At 44.0% G+C, this 18712-nt stretch overlaps 1 long non-coding RNA gene across 1 annotated transcript; it reads left to right on the forward strand.

Annotated features, from left to right (window-relative positions):
* Positions 1 to 664: 664 nt before the first annotated feature.
* LOC118988649 (uncharacterized) lies at positions 665 to 11464 on the forward strand. Its single transcript, XR_005066822.1, has 4 exons — positions 665 to 983; positions 1895 to 1977; positions 3272 to 3407; positions 10647 to 11464. It is a non-coding gene; the product is annotated as an uncharacterized LOC118988649 (long non-coding RNA).
* Positions 11465 to 18712: the final 7248 nt, after the last annotated feature.

Raw genomic sequence — 18712 nt, forward strand, 5'->3', positions numbered from 1 at the left:
GATCTTAAGAGACAGACAGCATTAGCTGTCTGAAAATATGTACCTAAATGAGTTTTACAAATACCCTCAAAGAGAAAATAGCTCAAAAATGGATGTATATGTACATATATGCATATATTCATGTCTATGCATGTTTCCATGTAAATGTGTATGCACACACACCTGTATACGCATAGACATATTTTTGGATACATATATTTTTACAATTTTTGGTTCTTTTATCTTTCTACTGTAGTAATAGTTCATATTCCTGACTTATGATTTCAGATATTAGAGTAGGTGTATGTAAAATCAAAAAGCTTTCTGCTCTCCCCTGACTCCACTACCCCGTTTCCAGAGGGGGACACTGCCCTCCTTTCTGATGTTAGTTTATATGAATCAATGTTCTGCTTACAAACCATGAATCTGAATGCCATCGCACTTTCGTTTTTTGATTCGTCAATTGGACGATACCTTTCGGCATCTTACCATGATGGCCGAGATTTCGCGCAGTTACATAACCCACTGCAGCAGATCCTCAAATAACGCTTTGTTCAGTACCATTTCATTGTAACATCGATGAGATGCCTTGGGAACTTGACTCCTGTTTACATCATGTAGCCCGTGGTAAAGTTGGTTTTGTTGTGTGTCATTTGCTTTAAGTCTCAAAGCCTGTCAACAACCTTCCATCAGGACTCACTGTCTTCTGTCCTAGTCTCTTTTCTTCCCTTCCTCATTTTTGTTTGTCTGGTCATTTCTCGGTGATCGCTACCTTCACCACCTCCAGAAGCAGCAAGACAGCCTTCGGAAGCAAACCAGGCAAATTCCTGGTAGGCCAATTCAACAGATGAAAATGTCAGTGGAGTCCCATTCCCCAACCCTGGGAAGCGAGAGAGGACTGACTGGTTTTTGTTTGATTTGCTTTTCTCTTCTCTGGAAAATCATCTAATCCAAAATATCTTCTGCATCAGACTGTTGCCAACAAACCAAGTTCCAGCATTTAGGTATGCATGCTCTTGGCTTCATTAAAATAATTTCCTTTTATTAAAATAATATTAATTACTTGACCATCTGCCCAGCTCCCACTGATGATGCCATGCTGCTTCCTCTAGGTAGGCTTTTTAAGATTTAAAAGCATTTTAAGAGAGAGGGGAATTTAAAACTTTAAAAGATTTCCTAAAAAACTAAACAATAATCAAGGATCACATTGTAAAATGAGACAGATACTCGAGTTGGAAAAAATAAAAACAAAATGGTTAGATACATGAAGGTATAAGGTTTTAGAGCAATTATTTCTGAGTCACAAAACAGAGAGACTCTCAACGTGCTGAGAGCAATGTGGCATGTGTTGGGGGATGTTAAGAACCACCTCTCCGTTGGAGACACAGCTGGGCTATGAGCTAGAATCATACGCGTAGCAAAGGAGGGCACAGGGTACTCGGACAGAGAGGGCCTGGGTTCGAGCCCAGCTCTTCCATGACTAGCTGTGTGATTTGGGGCAGGTTATTCAGCCTCTTTGTACCTCATTTTCTTAGTGGGTTCTTGTGAGTATGTAAAAGAAATAATGAGTTTATCACAGCACTAACAACATAATGTGTTATTGTTTTTATGCACGTTGTTATTGTTCTCAGTACTCTTGAGGCAACTAACACCAATAGTCTACTTCATGTATAATCCAGAGCAAGCTGAAGCAGACCCAAGAGGTTCCGTTGAAATTGGCTATAAAATAGTTTGGTGACAAGGGTATTTAAATGACTTATGTGGGTTTTGTTCTACCATCTATTGTGTTCTTGCAGAAAGAAACTGAGATTAATAAAAAGGCTGCACTATTTATTGAGTAATGAGTAACTCTGTGTTTAGTTCGAAAATGTATTAACTCAGTGACAGGATGCACATACCTGTTTCTCTGTGTTAGATGTAGAAGGTGCTGGAGCCATTCACAAGCACACCTGTGGCACTTCAGAGTTCAGAGAGTCTAGATGGCACGAATGAGTCGTGGTAAGTCATGGGTCATCATTTCAAACTTCCCAAGTGGTGGATGATCTCAACACATCTCACACATCCTATTCATTAAATATGCATTATTTTGTCATCCTTTGGGGACTAAGTGAGGAAATGGATGATGGGGTGAATCAACAAAATGGAGAACACGGGTTTTGAGGAGAAGACAACTTATGTGTTTGGTTTAATACATGCCGAGTCCAGGGTGGCCCAAGCAAAGCTGTCTGAAGGCTGGTGGATGCAGGTTCATTCATTGATTCAATACATGTTTATTTATCACCAGTTATGTTCCATGGAGCTCACATTCCAGGGCAGCTCAGGTCAGGATCACAGGTGAGCAGAAGGGCTGGTGTCAGGATTTGCGGTTCATCCATACGAGGGTGATAACTGGAGCCTTGGCACAGATTTGACAACCCGGAAGGGTGTAGACTAGAAGAGAAGAGGGCATTGGGCAGAACATGGGACACACAAGGAGTAAGGGGGAAGAGACAGCAAAGGAGTGTGAGAATGAGCTGCCCTCTCCCTTCTGTGGCCTCTTTAGTCCGGAAAGCTGTGGCTGAGACCTGCTTGGAATGTGTTAAAGGAGAGGCATGAAAGGGCCCTGGGTTTCCAGACAATAGCTGGTGTGGGAAGAGCTCTTCCAAGTTGCACGGTCCTCTGATGAATTTCAGCAGCAGCCTGCTCCCACTTTCCCTCCTCCCTCCTTCCTTCTTCCCACCACATTGTGCTTTTTGGAGATAGTCTCCTGGGTCTCCTGCAGCAGATGTTCTGCTCTGTAGCAGCATGTCATCTGTCACCACTGAAAAATGCCCTGCTTCCTGCCTCTGGGATACCAGCTTCACAACGTGGCAAGTAGCTGGGGAGGTCCAGACAGAAGATGGCAAAACTGGTGGAATGTAAAACTGTCTTCATAACTTGGATTTCCTCCTGGCTGCATTCGTATCATTTTATCTCTCTTCATACCCCCACAGTACTTGGTGTACCAGGTCTGGAACTACTGGTATTTATTGCTGTGCCGAGGAGGCCCATTGCACAAGTCCTCCTGAAAGAGGACATTGTCCCGATCACTCTGGCATCTCTGCCCTGGGGAGCTGCAGGCTGAGGAGCAGGCCCAGCTTTCCCTTCCTCTCTGGTACCATTCAGACTCCCGGCATCTTAAAACTGGAAAGGAGTTTGGGGGTTGTGTTACTCAGGGTTCTCCAGAGAAACAGAACCAACAGGATGTACACACACAGGTGCTTCACACACCGGTATGCATACACATACTTCATATGCTTTTTTATTTTTTAAGGAATTGGCTCTGGCAATTATGAAAACTTGGTGAGTCAAAAACCTGCAGGGTAGGCCAGCAGGCTGGAGACCCAGGGAAGACGTGCAGTTTGAGTCCAAAAGCTGTTTTGATGGCAATTTCCTCTGGCTCAGGGGAGGTCAGTCTTTGTTTTATTCAAGCCTTCAACTAATTCAGTGAGGCCCACCCACATGAAGAAGCGCAATCTGCTTTACTCAGAGTCCCCAGAACCAGTGTTAATCTCATCCAGAAACACCCTCACAGAAACATTCAGAACAGTGTTTGACCACATACCTGGGGGCTGTGGTGCAGCCAAGTTGACACATAAAATTCACTGTCATAGGAATCATTGAATCCAATCCCCTCACTCGACAGATGGGGAAATGGGAGTCCACGGAGGCTTGGTTGTGCAGCAGTTCAGTGTGGGGGCGTGGGTGGAGATGCAGGTCTTTGGGGTATCTGCCCACTGGGGCTGGCTTCAATACCCGTATCCACATGTGTTTTGTTTCCTTGAATTTTTTCATGAATTGTGGTGGTCTGATGAAAATGTTCTTTCTAGTTACTCATCCCTGGTTTGGGTGGGGGCGGGTATGTCTACCGCAGAGAAGGTCAAGTCCAGCCAAGTAAGATCTGTCTGTTCCTTTCCAGACTCACAAAGGGAAATGAAGAGCTAAGGACAATTATTTTGGGAGATCCATTCTTCAAGCACATTTTACAAGAAAGAGAAATGTTTTTTTTTTTTTAAACTAAAAGAAAGAAAAAAAGAATAGATGGGTCCCAGGTGTTTTCCACATTTTTGAAACTTGCCTAATGATTTCTGCACCACTGACGTAGCTACCTTGTCATCTCTGCTCTTGTTGCTGTCTCCTTACGTTCAGAAGGCATCCCTGGTGGCCCTGCTTCTCTTCTCCGCTAATTGCCGGCCTGAAAATCCCTACCTATAATCCCCAGATCCCCAGCCCAGGGTGCATGACATTCTGTGGCTGTCTGACTACTTCAGATACCAAGGCTTGGGCTCAGCGAGGTTAGCTGATTGTTCTGGCTGAAGCCAACCCTTCAGCCAGTTGGCCCTTATATTTTATTGAGCCCGAGGCTCTGCAAGGTGCTGTGGGGCCCTCACTGGGTCAGAAGAGATACTTACTCCCAGAAACTCACAGTGCAATTAAGAAAACAGCTCGTATGCAAGAGACTGTAATAACTCAAATGGGCTTGCTGGGAATGTGTTCTGTGGGCCTGTGTGTGTTAGAGTTTGTGTGAGTATGAGTGTATGTGAGTGTGTGTGTTTACATGTGTGTGATGGGGGAAGTAAATCGGGAAGAGAAGAGGGAGCAGTAAGGGGATGAGGGGAGGGAAGTGATGTGGCTTCAGAACCTGGTTGAGGGGCTATGGGACGCTCAGGGTCCTGCCTGGTGGTGAGACAAGAGGATTCTGCATGGAGGTGATGTTCAGAGTCAGGCAGGCAGCACACTGGCCTATCTGGGGGAGATTTAAAGGATACTAATGCCTGAGCCCTGCCTAAAGAGTCTCATTTAACTGGGCCAGGCTGTGGATAGGTGATAGATGAGTATCTTTTTAGATGCCCCCTTTGTGATTGTAATGATGACCTGGATTGAAAACTGGACAGATGCACGCTTTTCCAGCCCCTCTTCCCCTGTCCCTCCTCCCCCGTTTTGAGTTCACGCTGCAAATCTTTCAACACACTTCTTAGTGCTGGGTCTCCTTGTTCTTTCTTTCGTGTGACTGAGAGGTCAGATGAGCACGTATATGCCTGCTAGGAGAGGCCACCACCTGTTGCTGTAAATCTGGGGTAGTTTCATCATCTCTTTGCCCCGTGTATTTTCAGTATCTTGTAACTACATCTGGATGGACAATTTGTGGTTTTCTGCTTTGTGACAACTTGTGCGGTCACAAGGCCATGGGTACTGTGGAGCTGACGGGAGCTTCGCCCTGAGAATATAGGCTGGGTGAGTTTATTTACAGGAAACGATGGTGATGACCTTTGATTGTTATTGACCAGAGCAGGTTTTCACATGTCTCATCTTTCCTTAATTTGTTGTTAGAGAAAGACTTCCAAATAAGTCACTCTTGCGAAGAGCAAGTGAATCTGAGTGAACCACTTCAGGGACATTGCCCCTGCATGGGCGTGTTAGTGAGGTCTGAGGTTATAGTCAGAAATCTCTCCAAAGTAATTAGAAATATGCAAAACCTGGGAGGAAAGGGCTTTGTCGATGTATGTTACAATGCATTAAGGCAGTGGTTCTCAATCTTGGCTGCACATTAGAAGCTTTTAGGGAGCTTAAAAATGGAAATCAAAGAAAACCAGAAACCACCACTGCAGGCTACACCTTGGAACAATTGAATAAGAGACTCTGGGACATGAGACCCGACACCAGTATTTTTTTAAAGCGCCTCAGATGATTCCAATGTGCAGTCAAGGTTAAGTGAAAGGATAAAAGAGGCTTAATAAATAAGAAGGTGCCCCATAAGTGGCAAGGAAGAAAGAAGAGTAAGAAGTTGAGGTTAAGAAATAGTCATATACAACAGCTTTGGAATGTAAAATAGTCAAACCCAGCCAGTTCCAAGAACTCAGCTCAGCCTGAAGAAACTGATGGCCAATCCCCAGTTCATGAGCCATTTGCATCACAAGGCCCAGGGTAAATGTGAGGGCTGGGAATGAGAGCATTCCCCGGCGTCCCCTGAGCCCCTTGGCCCAGGGAGGAAGGGAGAAGGGGTTTTTGGATCATTTTGATTCTGTATGTGTCCAGTCATCCAAAAGGATAAGTGACAAGAGGGTTAGGAAAGTACCGGGGGTGGGGAGTGTGTGATCACCCTTCAGTGGTCGGGCCGAGGGGGCCTTGCTCCTGCATTTGCAGTTCTTCGAGGGAAACCGACGTGGTAACACAGACAAGCCAGAGCCCTCCCTCCGAGGTGTTCTGTGGACAGAGCCAACTGGGCTGGATGTAGGTGCTTGGCTGGGAACACTTTTATAAACCCCATTTTATTTTGTGATAATCTCATACTTGCGAAAGGTTACAATCATAGTACAAAGAACTGGGTTCACTAGTGGTTAACTGGTGCCCACATTTGCTTTATCACCCCTCCCTCTCTCTCCTTCTCTCGAGATGTATACATATTTTTTGAACTATTGAGGTTCAGAAAACCCTTAACCTCTGAACATTGCAGTGTGTATTTCTTGTGGACAAGGTCATTCTCTCACGCAACTCCCGAACTGTGGAAATAAATGAAGACCCACCAAATGAGGAAGGCCACAGCTATATTCTGAGCTTCTATAGCAAAGGAGCCAGCAACCACCACTTGACATCTGGCAAGGACTCAAAGCCAGGCAGAGGAGTGGGGAACCTTTATAGAGGAAGGAATGGAGGGCTTCGGTGGGCTCTGATTGGAGGCTGTTGACAGGAGGCACCTGGAGGAGGGCCAACTAGAAGTGGGGGATCCATGTGATTGGTTAGGGTTCTTGTTTGACTTTTTCTGGTAGGTCCTAAGAAGGAAGCAGGGACAAACATTAGGGAAGCTGTCAGTTCCTAATCAAGTCCTGGCTATTTGGGGGCCAATTTTTACAGAAGTTACTGTTTAACTTCCTGGATTGTCATTAAGACAGCAAGCTGGCTTCCTACAAGTCTGACCGGTAGCAGGCAGGGTATCTTGGCTGTTGATTGCAGATCGTAGGTTGTGGGTCTAAGTTCTGTTTTTATATATGGACTGGCCATTGTCCATTTGTATATTCAGTCTCACAGTATAGTGATCAAGTTCAGGTTTAACTTTGGAGTAAAACACTGTTCTCTAACAAACATACTCTCCACATTCAAATTTTTCCCGTTGCCTCAATCATATCCTTTATGGCACTTCTCCCCGCTCCAACCTCCACTCCCAACCAGATCCAAAATGAGATGGAGGATTATGCATTGCATTTAGGGGTCGTGTCTCTTTAATGTCCTTTAATCTGGAACAGTTCCTCAGCCTTTTTTTTTTTCTTTCACAACTCTGACTTTTTGTTTGTAGCCACAGCCTCTCCAGGCCTCGCTTCTTGAGTCTTGTCCTAGAATCTCCAGGAACTGTTTGCATGGACACAGCTCACAGCTCAGGTAACTGGATAATCACCCCTCCAGTGAGAACACAGAAAGTGACGTCTCCATGCTGTGCGGAGGAGAATTTGTAAACAGCGTGGTACCCTCAGTCATGTTCTTTGGCAGCTAATCCTTTGCCAGGCCAACAGTTTGTGAAACATGTTTCGGTTCCATTTGTGGAAATATGTTGTCTTTCCTTAGCTTAGCTTCCCTCTGCGTTTTACATACATAGACACTGTTTTTTCCTTCATTGCTTATCTCTCTTCTCTGCCTCCTCCTGACGCCAGTTTCCCGTCTCTGCAAAGATGCCAGAAACATTTTCCAGTCCCTGAGTGGAGAGGGTTAGGGCACAGTCTCTCCAGGATGGGGCACCGTGGCAGCCATTTGTCCTGGGACAGTTGAGATTGTCCCGTGTTCTTTAAGAGCATCAGGGACCCCGAGAAGTTTTGTCTGGGGCCTGAGCAACTTTGGGGCAGGACTGCCACTCTGAAAACATTCAGTCCTCAGGTGCTTCCGCCGGCTGTCAAAGAGCAATCTCTGGGTCTGTCAACAGCCTGGACTGTAGTTAAAATCTCTGTATCTTCATCTCTCTTAGTGCACCTGAGCAATGACAAGTTTTTATTTATAGGCGGGTGGACTAAAATAAGCTTGCTCTGTGCAGTGGTTTGGAGTCCAACCGTCCAGCTTAAATCCTGTCCTTGCTCTCTACCCATGTGTAGCTGGACAAACTGCTTAATCTCAGGTTCTTCAGCAGTGAAATGGGCCAATATTAGCTGTTTTATAGGTTCAGTGTGAGGATTAAATGTTATGATAAATAATGACATAGTGCATAGTGGTTGGCAAATAATAAGCCCTCATTGACTGTTAATCATTACATTGTTTAAATGGAAATTCAACACTTGTTGCTAAAACTCATTTTTGTGACCATTGTGAAAAGAGCATGGGTTTTGGTGTCGCCCACATGTGGCTTTGAATCCTGGCTGTGCCCATCCCAGCTGGGTGATCACTTTTCTGACCTCAAAGCCTCTTTTCTGTAGAATGGGTTTGATAATCTTGCACTCTCTCTCTCTCTCTCTGTTTTTTTTTTTTTTTTTTTTTGCAAATGTATCTTGTCCTATATGGATGCTTCTTAAAGGCAATGGCTACTTATTTTCTTCCTCTCTCCCCTCCCCGCTTTCCTGGCTCCACACCAGATGAGTCTCACTTCTCACACAGGGAAAAGAGCAACTCTGCTTTGACCCACATCAGGGCAATGATGGGACTAAAATTCCTTAGGATCGTCATTATTAGAGTTATTGACAATTGAATAAGCATCCATACAGGTCTAAAAATCTCTCACCAGGACAGACTTGCTTTGCCGTTTTTCTCTAGGTTAGGCCAAGAAAAGCATGTGAACTAGAGAAAAATAGCTTTTTGTACCTTGTCCATACTTTCCTTCCCTTTTGATGCCTATAGTATTAGGTCCAGAGTCTTTTGCTTCCTGCTGGTCCATCAGGCTTCCCATCAGATTCCTCTCTTCCCCTAGGAAACCTCCTCTTCCAGATCTTCCTCTTCTCACCACCGTGCTTGAATTGCCCATCCTCTGTGGGCATCCTTCAGGGCCTGTGGGGAAGTGGGCAGGCTAAGCTTGTAGGCTCATTGGAGCTAAGGGGTAGTGGGTAAGAGTTGATTAATATGTCTTTTCAGGGAGTTTATTTCTGCTTTAAACAGAGGACTTCGATCTTGGAATGCTAGATAGTTTAGGATGGAGAGAATTTCCAAGGTTTTTCTCCTCATTTTGCTGTTAAAGTGAAGCCCTAACAGTTTGCAGCAGGCCCTGGGTTAACAGTCAGGTCTCCCGATTTCCAGTGCAGACTTCTTCCTGTGAAAATGCAGTCATTCTGGGAATCTGGGGTCCCAAGGGAGGCAAGCTGGGAGGATAGCTTTGCTCAGAAGGACTGATGCAGAGCCCCCTTCTCCTCCATAAGGGCCCTGGGCCGAGGGCTGTCATGTGCCCTGAGTGTCAGCCACCTTCCCAACTGTGCCAGTAGTGGCTTGGGAAGATGAGTTTCAGATTTCCATTTTTTATATTTAATTTTTGGGGTGGTTTTATTTCCCAGATTAAAAAAATACCTTTTGTTAATTTGCCCAGGGAGGAATAAATAGATCCTGAGTTATGGGAAGGGCAGTTCATTTTCCAAGTCCGAGCACATTCAATTATGCCCACATTAAGAATGTACTCTCCTTAGCGTCTGAGCTCTTCTCAAGGGACCCAAGCTAGTTCTGGGGACTGGCTGGGCGTCTAAGCAAGCCTGGAAAGACAGGCTGTATACCCTCTCACTGAAATTTTACCTACTAGTTGCCCCGAGGGATTGTTTTTATGAGGTCCCTGTGAATGGCAAAACTGGAACATGAAAGATAATAATAAAATTTCCCTGGCTGGTGTAGCTCAGTGGATTGAGCACGGGCCTGTGAAGCAAAGGGTTGCCAGTTCGAGTTCCAGTCAGGGCACATGCCCAGGTTGCAGGGAAGGTTCCAAGTAGGGGACACATGAGAGGCAACCACACATTGCTGTTTCTCTCCCACTCTTTCTCCTTCCCATCCCCTCTCTCTAAAAATAAATAAATAAAATATTTTTAAAAAATCACCACCTATTATTGCTATGGAAGGAATGAATCAACGGATTGGAGACGGTCCAGAGAGAATGGAAATCGGGAAGAGTATGTTTAGACGGAGGGGGTAGGTTGGCTGAAGAAAGAGTGAAGAAAAGAGAGAGAGAATGCTTTTAGAGCTTTCAGACACTTCCTGCGTGAGCCACTCCTGGGTAGAGAACAACTGAGGCACAGAAGGGCAACGTGAAGACAGAGGGTAAAGTAAGGAGAGAGGCACTGCTAAGAGCAGAGTTGGGAGAAGGTTGTTGAGATGAATTTCACCTGCTCTCCACGTTTGCTAGCCCTGTAAAATTTGAAAAGTCCTCTATGCCCTGGCTGGTGTGGCTCAGTGGGTTGAGCACTGACTGTGAACAGAGAGGTCCCCGGTTTGATTCCCAGTCAGGGTGCATACCTGAGTTGCGGGCCAGATCCCCAAAGGCAACCAATGGATGTTTCTCTCCCTCTTTCTTCCTCCCATCCCCGCTCTCTAAAAAATAAATAAAATCTTTTTAAAAAAGTCCTTTTTGAGCCCTATCAAATGCCTGCTTACAGAGTGTTTTCCCCTTTGGACTGGCTGGGGGAAGAGTTGACTATTCTTCCAATTTAACTTACAGAGATGTTTTTCCGTCTTTTTTTCTTGTTCCCAAATAAACCTTCAAACAGGAAAGAACACACAGACCTTGACCCGATTCACGTCTAACCAGAGCCGGACTGTGGGAGTCCGGTATCTGTAAATCAGCTTTCCCATCGGAACTCCTGGAAGAAAACCTCCCCCCAGGCGGTCACCTCTGCCAGGGTTCACGCACACGGAGCAGCCCTTTGAAGGCCTGTCTGCAGATAATGGCCGTCCCCAGCCGGCCGTCTTGCTGAGAGAATCCTGTTGTCTGTGATGGAGTCCAGGAGAATCCCCAAGGCGGCTGATGAGATGTGCCTGTTGGAGGAAAAAGATATATAACAAGGGTTAAAACACATTTCACACTGTAGTTTAAAAAGGTCTCTAATCTTGAGCTCTAGATACTTCAGGATGCTAAATTTAGGAAGATGGTTAAGTCTTCCCATTCATTTTAGAAGGAACTGCAGGTTAAGGAGAATTCAAGCACCCACCCCCCCACCACCCCCGTCTCCCTTAGTGGTTTTTTTTTTAAATTGGCATGAGCTTTTCTTAACCTTAAGGTCCAACCAGATTTTAGTCTACAAATAGCTGACACTGGATTGTCAGGGCTTCATGTCAAGGACAATTTGGGGACACAGGGTGAGGGTAAGTCCAAGTATATGTGTGTGTTGATTCTCTAAGTTGTGCATCCAAATTGCAGTTTTAGTCTATGAAATCAGAATCACCTGGGATGCTTGCTCAAAATGTTTGGTTACAACATTCCCAGGCTCTCCTCAATCTGACTGGACCAGAAATTTGGGGGAAGGGCGGTAGACTAAAACCTTACATTTTAGCCCTGGCTGGGGTAGCTCAGTGGATTGAGCGCGGGCCTGCAAACCAAAAGATCACAGTTTGATTCCCAGTCAGGGCACATGCCTGGGTTGCAGACCAGTTCCCAGTGGGGGACGCATGAGAGGCAACCATATGTTGATATTTCTCTCCCTCTCCTTCCCTTCCCCTCTAAAGATAAATAAATAAAATCTTTTTTAAAAACCCTTACATTTATACAATTTCTCCATGTGATTTCTAATGCACACTAATGGTCACTTTAAGGAGACTTGGCTCCTAAAATTTCCAATATCTCTTTACCTCCAACCTAAATTTTAAATGCTAGAGAAAAACTGTGATTGGCTTCCTGTTTTAACTCTGCTACAAATGACAAATTGGCTTAAAACTTGGTGACTTAAACAATTTTATCTTATCTAACCTTGTGTGGGTCAGGAATTGGGCTAGGGCTCAGGTGGGTAACTCATACAGCGTCAGCTGGTGCTGTTGACTGGGGCCGAAGGACCCACGCAACTCTCAGGCTGTTCCTGGATGTCGGCTGGGAGCTCAGCCAGACCCTCAATGGGGAGTCCTCAGTTCCTCTCTGTATCCGGGCCCCTCTCTGGTGCTGCGTGGCCTTCTCAGAGCATGGCAGCTGGGTTCCGAAAGCAAATGCTCGGAAGGTTCAGGTCAGAAGTCGCAAAGCTTCTTCTAATTTAGCCTCAGAAGTCAGACATCACTTCTGCAAATACCGTTGGTCTAGAAAGTCACTAAGACCAGCCCAGATTTAAGCACAGAAGAAATAGTATTCGCCTCTTGGTGTGAGGAGTGGCGCATGCTTAGAGGGAGAAAGAAACCAGTGAGCTGCAGACTTCTCGTTGTGTCCTCACGCGGTGGAAGGGGCTAGGGGGCTCTGCCCTCAGGACCTAATCACCTCCCAAAGACCCACCCTCTAACGCCACCGCATGGGAGTTAGGAGTTCAACATACAGATTTAAAGGGGCCAGGTAGTGGCACAGATATTCAGACCATAACAGGGTTAGAATCTCTTTGTTCTGGGTTATTCAACTGGGCAAAATTAAAGGAGTCTTATTTCCACATTCCTACCTTGTTAGACTTTTCTTCCAACCAAAGAGGACTCTTCTCCAACTTCTCCATGGTGGAGACTCCAATGATGCTGAATTTCTTGGGTAAAAACAAAGTAAAGGTCCTTTACTTAACCAATTACTAAGAATAGACTATGAAACAGGATAAGGGGCAGAGGACTTTTAACTGCAGAGCATGAGTTCGGGCTCATCAAATTAAACCCTGTAGCAGATACTTGTTCTTTAGTGTTCAGGATCCATTTCTCCTTCTCTTGGTACTAACAATTTATTTACTTCTGGGTAATTATGTTTCCCATGCTAAGTGCTGTCTTGGTTGAATCGGGGTGCCTTGCCCTGCCATTGCCAAGGTTAGACCTATGACCTAAGCTAGGGCTCTCTCATCCAAGGACCAAGGATGGACAGAATGTTGAAACTGACTCATCCCAGCGATGGTGCCCTGCAAGACCTCCTGTCCCTTTCTGTTGCGTAAAGCTCTGGGGGTTCTCTTGTCTCTGCCTATTTCAGGCTAGATTTTCCAAACTTTATTTTAATTCTCTGAGCTCCCTGGCATCCTTTCAATACTTCTCTTTTAAATCAAAATTAGTCAAATTCTGTTGCTTACAACCAAAGATGCTAAATGATGCAACTATATAGTAATAATAAGAATGTGAAGAAATATTCCAAGAAATATAAATAAAAATATTTATAGTTTATACAATTAACAGAGATTTAAACAGTGATAATACTCATTGTATCAAGGAGTTAGTGAGACAGACACCACATGAAATTTCACTGAGATTGTTAATTGATGTTTCCTTCCTGGAAATTATTTTTTGTAATATGTGTCCAGAGGATTTAAAAAGTTCAGGCCTTTTGACCTAGCAATTCTATTTCTAGGCATTTGTCCCAACAGAAGAACAGTTGAAGAAAGATTTATGTATAAATTATTCATAGTAATAAGACTTATTCATAGTAACAAGCATTATTCGCAATAACAAGAAATTGGAAATTTACTTAAGTATCTAATATATTAGGAGGACGGCCAGATAAATTACAGAGGTGGCATCATGTCATAGTTAAAAGCATGGGCTCTGAAGTGAGTCAGCCTGGCTTTATGTCCTATTCTGCATCTAGTCAGCTATATAACCGTGGACCAATTGCTCTGACTTTCATCAAAATATCAACAAAATGATCTTATCCAATTGTGGGAACCCGTCTTCCATGATGGCCCCCACTGGTACCTGCTTTCTGATATTCACATGCTTGTATAGTTCCCCCCCACACTGGAGAGTCTGACCTAGGTAACCAGTAGAATATTGTGAAAATGATGGGATGTGACTTCTGAGTCTAGGTATAGAGGGTACTTGGGCTTCCATGTCGCTCTTTTTGGATTACCTGCTCTGGGGTTGCCACGTTGGTAGGGCACTCAAGTAGCCCTACGGGAATGTCTGTGTGATGGGGAACTGAGCGAGTATCTTCGGAGTGGATCCCTCAGCCTCAGTCAAACCTTCAGATAAAACATGCTGAGTAACTGCCTATCTCTTGACCGTAACCTCATGAGTGACAGTTAGCAAGAACCACTCAACTGAGCCACTCTCATATCACTAACCCAGAGAAACTGTGTGAAATAATACCTGTTTGTTGTTGTTTCAGCCCACCACGTTTGGGAGTAATTTGTTACGCAGCAGTAGATAGCAGGCTGTTTAACTTCTCTGCACTTCAGTTTATTCATTTGTTAAGTTGGGACAATACTGCTTGCCCTAGCTTTTTGCATAGGGCAAATAAGGCAATTAAAGGTTTACAGGTCTACCATCCTTATATAAAATCTTGGAAGCGAGATGTGCTTTGGTTTTAAAAGTTTTCAGCTTTTATCAAAGTAATAAAATACAGTGTATCCTGAAACTTCTTCCCACTGGGGTCTAATTCAGGAGCTCATTATTAAATGGTAATATTTCTTAATCAAAATGTGTGAGTATGCACCCCTAAGCAACACTCATAAAGACTGAAAATATTCTTATGTCAATTTTTGCTGTCAGGATTTGCTACCAAATGAATTGTTTGCAAATAGGGTCATACCTCAGTACTCATCAGCTTCAGAACTCATCAAACTCTATATTCATCACATTTTAACAAGAAAAAAATATTTCAGCACTCTCTGCTTTCTTCGGACTCATTGCACTTGCTAGAACTTGTACGAATCACAATGCTGCCCAGCAGAAGAAAACACTTCATTGTTTGGTCCTCTTCAAGTTTCAGCACCAATTCCAGAACGAACTGATGAATTAATGGTACCACTGTATACAAAAAGAAAAACAAAAGCAAAAATCTTGATTTTAAGAGCTTTTTGGGTTTTTTGGAATTGTGGTTGGAGATTGCAGGTTTGCATGCTTTTTATCATTCCAGGTCTTTCCAAATGCTAACTCCCTATATTTTTCCCTTGGTCTCTGGTTATCTTTTTCTATTTATTGAGATTGATGAGAAAGAGACCAACATGGCCTCCATCACTCTTTGGAAATGCAGGGAATGTTAGGTTGAAGAACTGGAAAAACCAGAGCTCCAACTAGAGGATCTCTCCCCTTATGAATTTAGCTCTCATTTCTGGGTCAGCACCTGATAGTCATGACCCTACAGGTGGCCAGTGAACCATCCAGCCATGGGGTTTGCAGATGACTCAGCAAGACTGAAGCAGTGTCAGGAGTGCTTTTGGCTGACGTTCTAGAAAGTACTGATTACACATCCAATTATGCAACTGGCCCAAGGCTTGTATTGTGATACAACCTGATTCTCACCCAAACTGAGCATGTGAGACAGGGCTCTCATCTGGTAGAGCATGAGCTCCTGGTAGACCTCAGCCCTTGGAGCCCGGGGAAATTATTCCTGCCAAGATGGTTCTCTTTCCTCCCTTCAGGGAATGGGAGACGGAATGAGAGCCACACCTGTCCTTCTTTACCTTCTCAACATTGTCATCTTCCTTGGAACCAAGGTCATAGATGATTTAGGGGAACCAGAAGTGATTCCCATGTCATACCTTCTTGATGTGTATGAAGGGAGAACTTCTTTGGGCTGAGTCAATTCCTAATATCCAACATTCAGTAACTGAAGCCTCATTCAGATGGAATAAGACTTTGTCCCCCATTTGTAGGCAGAGGAGTCTACTAGAACCAGAGATCATGGGCTGGATTCAAGCCCCATTTCTGCTAATGGGGCCAAATTCATGAGGTTAGCCAAGTCACCTTATCTTTCTGAGATTAAGTTTTATGAATCAAGTGGGGAAAAAGGAAGGGGCTCCATTAGCTTTAATACTCAGCAATGCCTTTTAGAAGGCTATCTATGAATTCTTTCCATTTTACTCTCTATTCATCCAACAAATATTTTTTGAATACTTACTGTGCACACTGTTGTTGGCATTGAAGATACACTGCCTCTGCTCTTAGTTTATATTCTACTGTGGTAAGGCAGAAAATGCGTAAAACTTAAAAGAAGAAATGGGAAGTAATGATTAAGTGCTACAAGGAATATAAGAGAAGATGGGGGGCAGAGAGTGAATGTGGGGATGGTGGAGTAACCATGACTACACTGGTTAGTAGCCAGGGAAAGATCCTTGGAGGGGAGTAAAATTTGAGAAGAAACCTGATAGTCATTCAATATTTGTTGAATGTGTGAATGAACAAGAAGGAATTAGTTGTGGGAATATCTGGAAGAAGAACATTTTAGGTAGAGTAAACAGCAAACATAAAGATCCTGAGTTGGGAATGACCTTGACATACATCTGAAGACTAGAAAGATGGTATAGCTAAGACCTAGTGAATAGAGTGGGTGGTCAGAGAGAGAGTCAGAGGTAGTCAAGGCCTTGTAGGTCAGGGTATAGAGTTGGGTGCAGATTTATTTTGAGTGCAAATTTATTTTGAGTGCAAAGGGAAACCATTGGCAGAGTGAAATAATTTGACTTATATTTAAAATATCATTCTGCAATGTGATACTACTTCCCACTCATCAGAATGGCTAAAATGAAAAAGACATACAGTATCAAGTGTTACTGAGATATGGAGCAAATAGAACTCTCAGACACTGTTGGTGGAAGTAGAGATTTGTATGACAGGTTTGGAAAACTGATTCGTCATGTCCATAAAACTGCACACCCCATGACTCAGCAATTTCATTCCTACTTATATATGGGACAGATACGTGTATATCTGTTCACCAAAAAACATGCATAAGAGCATTCATAATAGCCCCAAATGGACAACTACACAAACACTCATCAAGAGTAATACAGCCCTGGCTGGTGTGGCTCAGTGGATTGAGCACAGGCCTGCGAACCACACGATCGCGGTTCGATTCCCAGTCAGGGCACATGCCTGGGTTGCAGGCCAGTTCCCAGTTCCCAGCAGGGGAATGCATGAGATGCAACCATACATTGATATTTCTCTCTCTCTTTCTCCTTCCCTTCCCCTCTAAGATAAATAAATAAAATCTTAAAAAAAAGAGTAATATAGATACGTGAACTGTGGTATAGTTACATAGTGGAATGCTAAAAGCAATAAGAATGAACAATGTGGAGGAATTTCACAGACTTAATATTGAGCAAAGAAAGTCGTGCCAGAGAGATCAAACTATTTAATTCCATTTGTAGAACTTCCTACACAGGCACAACTAATCTGAAAGTCAGGACAGCGATTCTCTTTAGAGAGTCTAATGGCTGGAAGGAGGTCTGAGGGGAGCTTTTTGGGGTGCTACAATGTCCTGTTTCTTGATCTAGATTTTGGCGACACATGTGTATTTCATGGCATTCTCTAATCATCCCTGTACTCTTGCTTCCCCAGGCCCAATGGGCCTTGAGCCCAGAAAGATGGCGTGGAGAATGTGGGAGAATATGTATCCTCGGACACCATAAGCACTGCCTGCTTTCTCATTTACTATTGCAGTTTTCACAAGGTGCTGAGCAGATGAGATTCATCCACTTTACAGGTAAGGACATTGTTGCTTAGTGACCTGCCCTAGGTGGCACACCTAGTACCAGGAGAGCCGAAGCTCAAATCTGGGTTCTTCGAGGCTTCCTAGGAGGTCCACTGCTCTTTCCATCTCCAAGTGTTGCCTCTCTGGGTTGGACCAGCTGGTCTCTCAGGGCTCCTTGTAGCTCCATGACTGAGAAATGTTACATTTGCATTTGGGAATTTGAATCTTGAAACTAGTCTAAGAAAGTACCCTGTTTCAGTATTATCTTTATTTATGGAGCCTTATATCAAGTTCTGTGGGTTTTTTTAAAGCAATGTTTTTGATTAGGGGGATAAAATGTTATAAGTAAAAAAAAAAAGAGGTTGGAGGCCCATTGCACTCTTGGAGAAGAAATAGTGGTTTTCACTGTCGGACTTGCTTGGCCCCACTACATGGGCGTATGGAATTGCGTGTGACACATTTTTGCCCTAACCTCACAATTTCATGAATGTTCACTCACCAAATAATGAAATAAATTATCATTCTAGATGAAAAGAAGGAGGCACTTTTGAGGGCAAAAATATTTCCTTGGAAACTTTGTGAGAAACTAAGGCCTTTACCACATTCGCTGACTGAAATTGACTGAGCCCTTAAAGGAAAAGGGTCCTGTGCCTTTGGCACAAAAGAGCAGGTCACCGTGTCCCCAGAGGGTGAGGAACTCGTGGCCAAGTGTCTGAGATCTGTTTAGTCTCTGTTCCCATATATCTACATCTACAGCTAATAGTTAAACAGTGTTTTTTTTCAATTCATTAGTTTTAGAGAGAGGAAGGGGAGAGAGAGGGAGAGAAAGAAACATTGATTTGCAGCTCAACTTATTTGTGCGTTAATTGGTTGATTCTTCTATGTGCCCTGACGGGGGATCGGACCCTCAACCTTGGCATATCGGGAAGACACTCTTAGCAACTGAGCTACTCCACCAGGGCCTAAACATTTTTTTAGTAGGCAAATAAGAGACTTGTCATCTAGGCCCATTGAAGAGAACAGGGAGTGTGGGGCAGCAAGGAAACAGCGCTCACTGAGGGCCTACTGGGGGCCTCCACTCCGTTCGGTTTGTTGCCTGAGCAGGTGGAGGCAGTTTATCCTTGTACACATAAAGGATCTCATGGGTGTGGAAGGGGAGCTTGAGTTCGTTGAGTGGAGAAACCACCGAAGGGATTTAAGCAAGGATGAGATCTGGCCAGATTTATCTTTTAGAAAGATAAATGCTTCTATGGCTTTCTCACTTCTGCTAGA

The sequence above is a fragment of the Sturnira hondurensis genome, unplaced genomic scaffold (assembly GCF_014824575.4).
Source record: "Sturnira hondurensis isolate 20B ecotype Veracruz unplaced genomic scaffold, ASM1482457v3 Scaffold0006413, whole genome shotgun sequence".
Lineage (NCBI taxonomy): Eukaryota > Metazoa > Chordata > Mammalia > Chiroptera > Phyllostomidae > Sturnira > Sturnira hondurensis.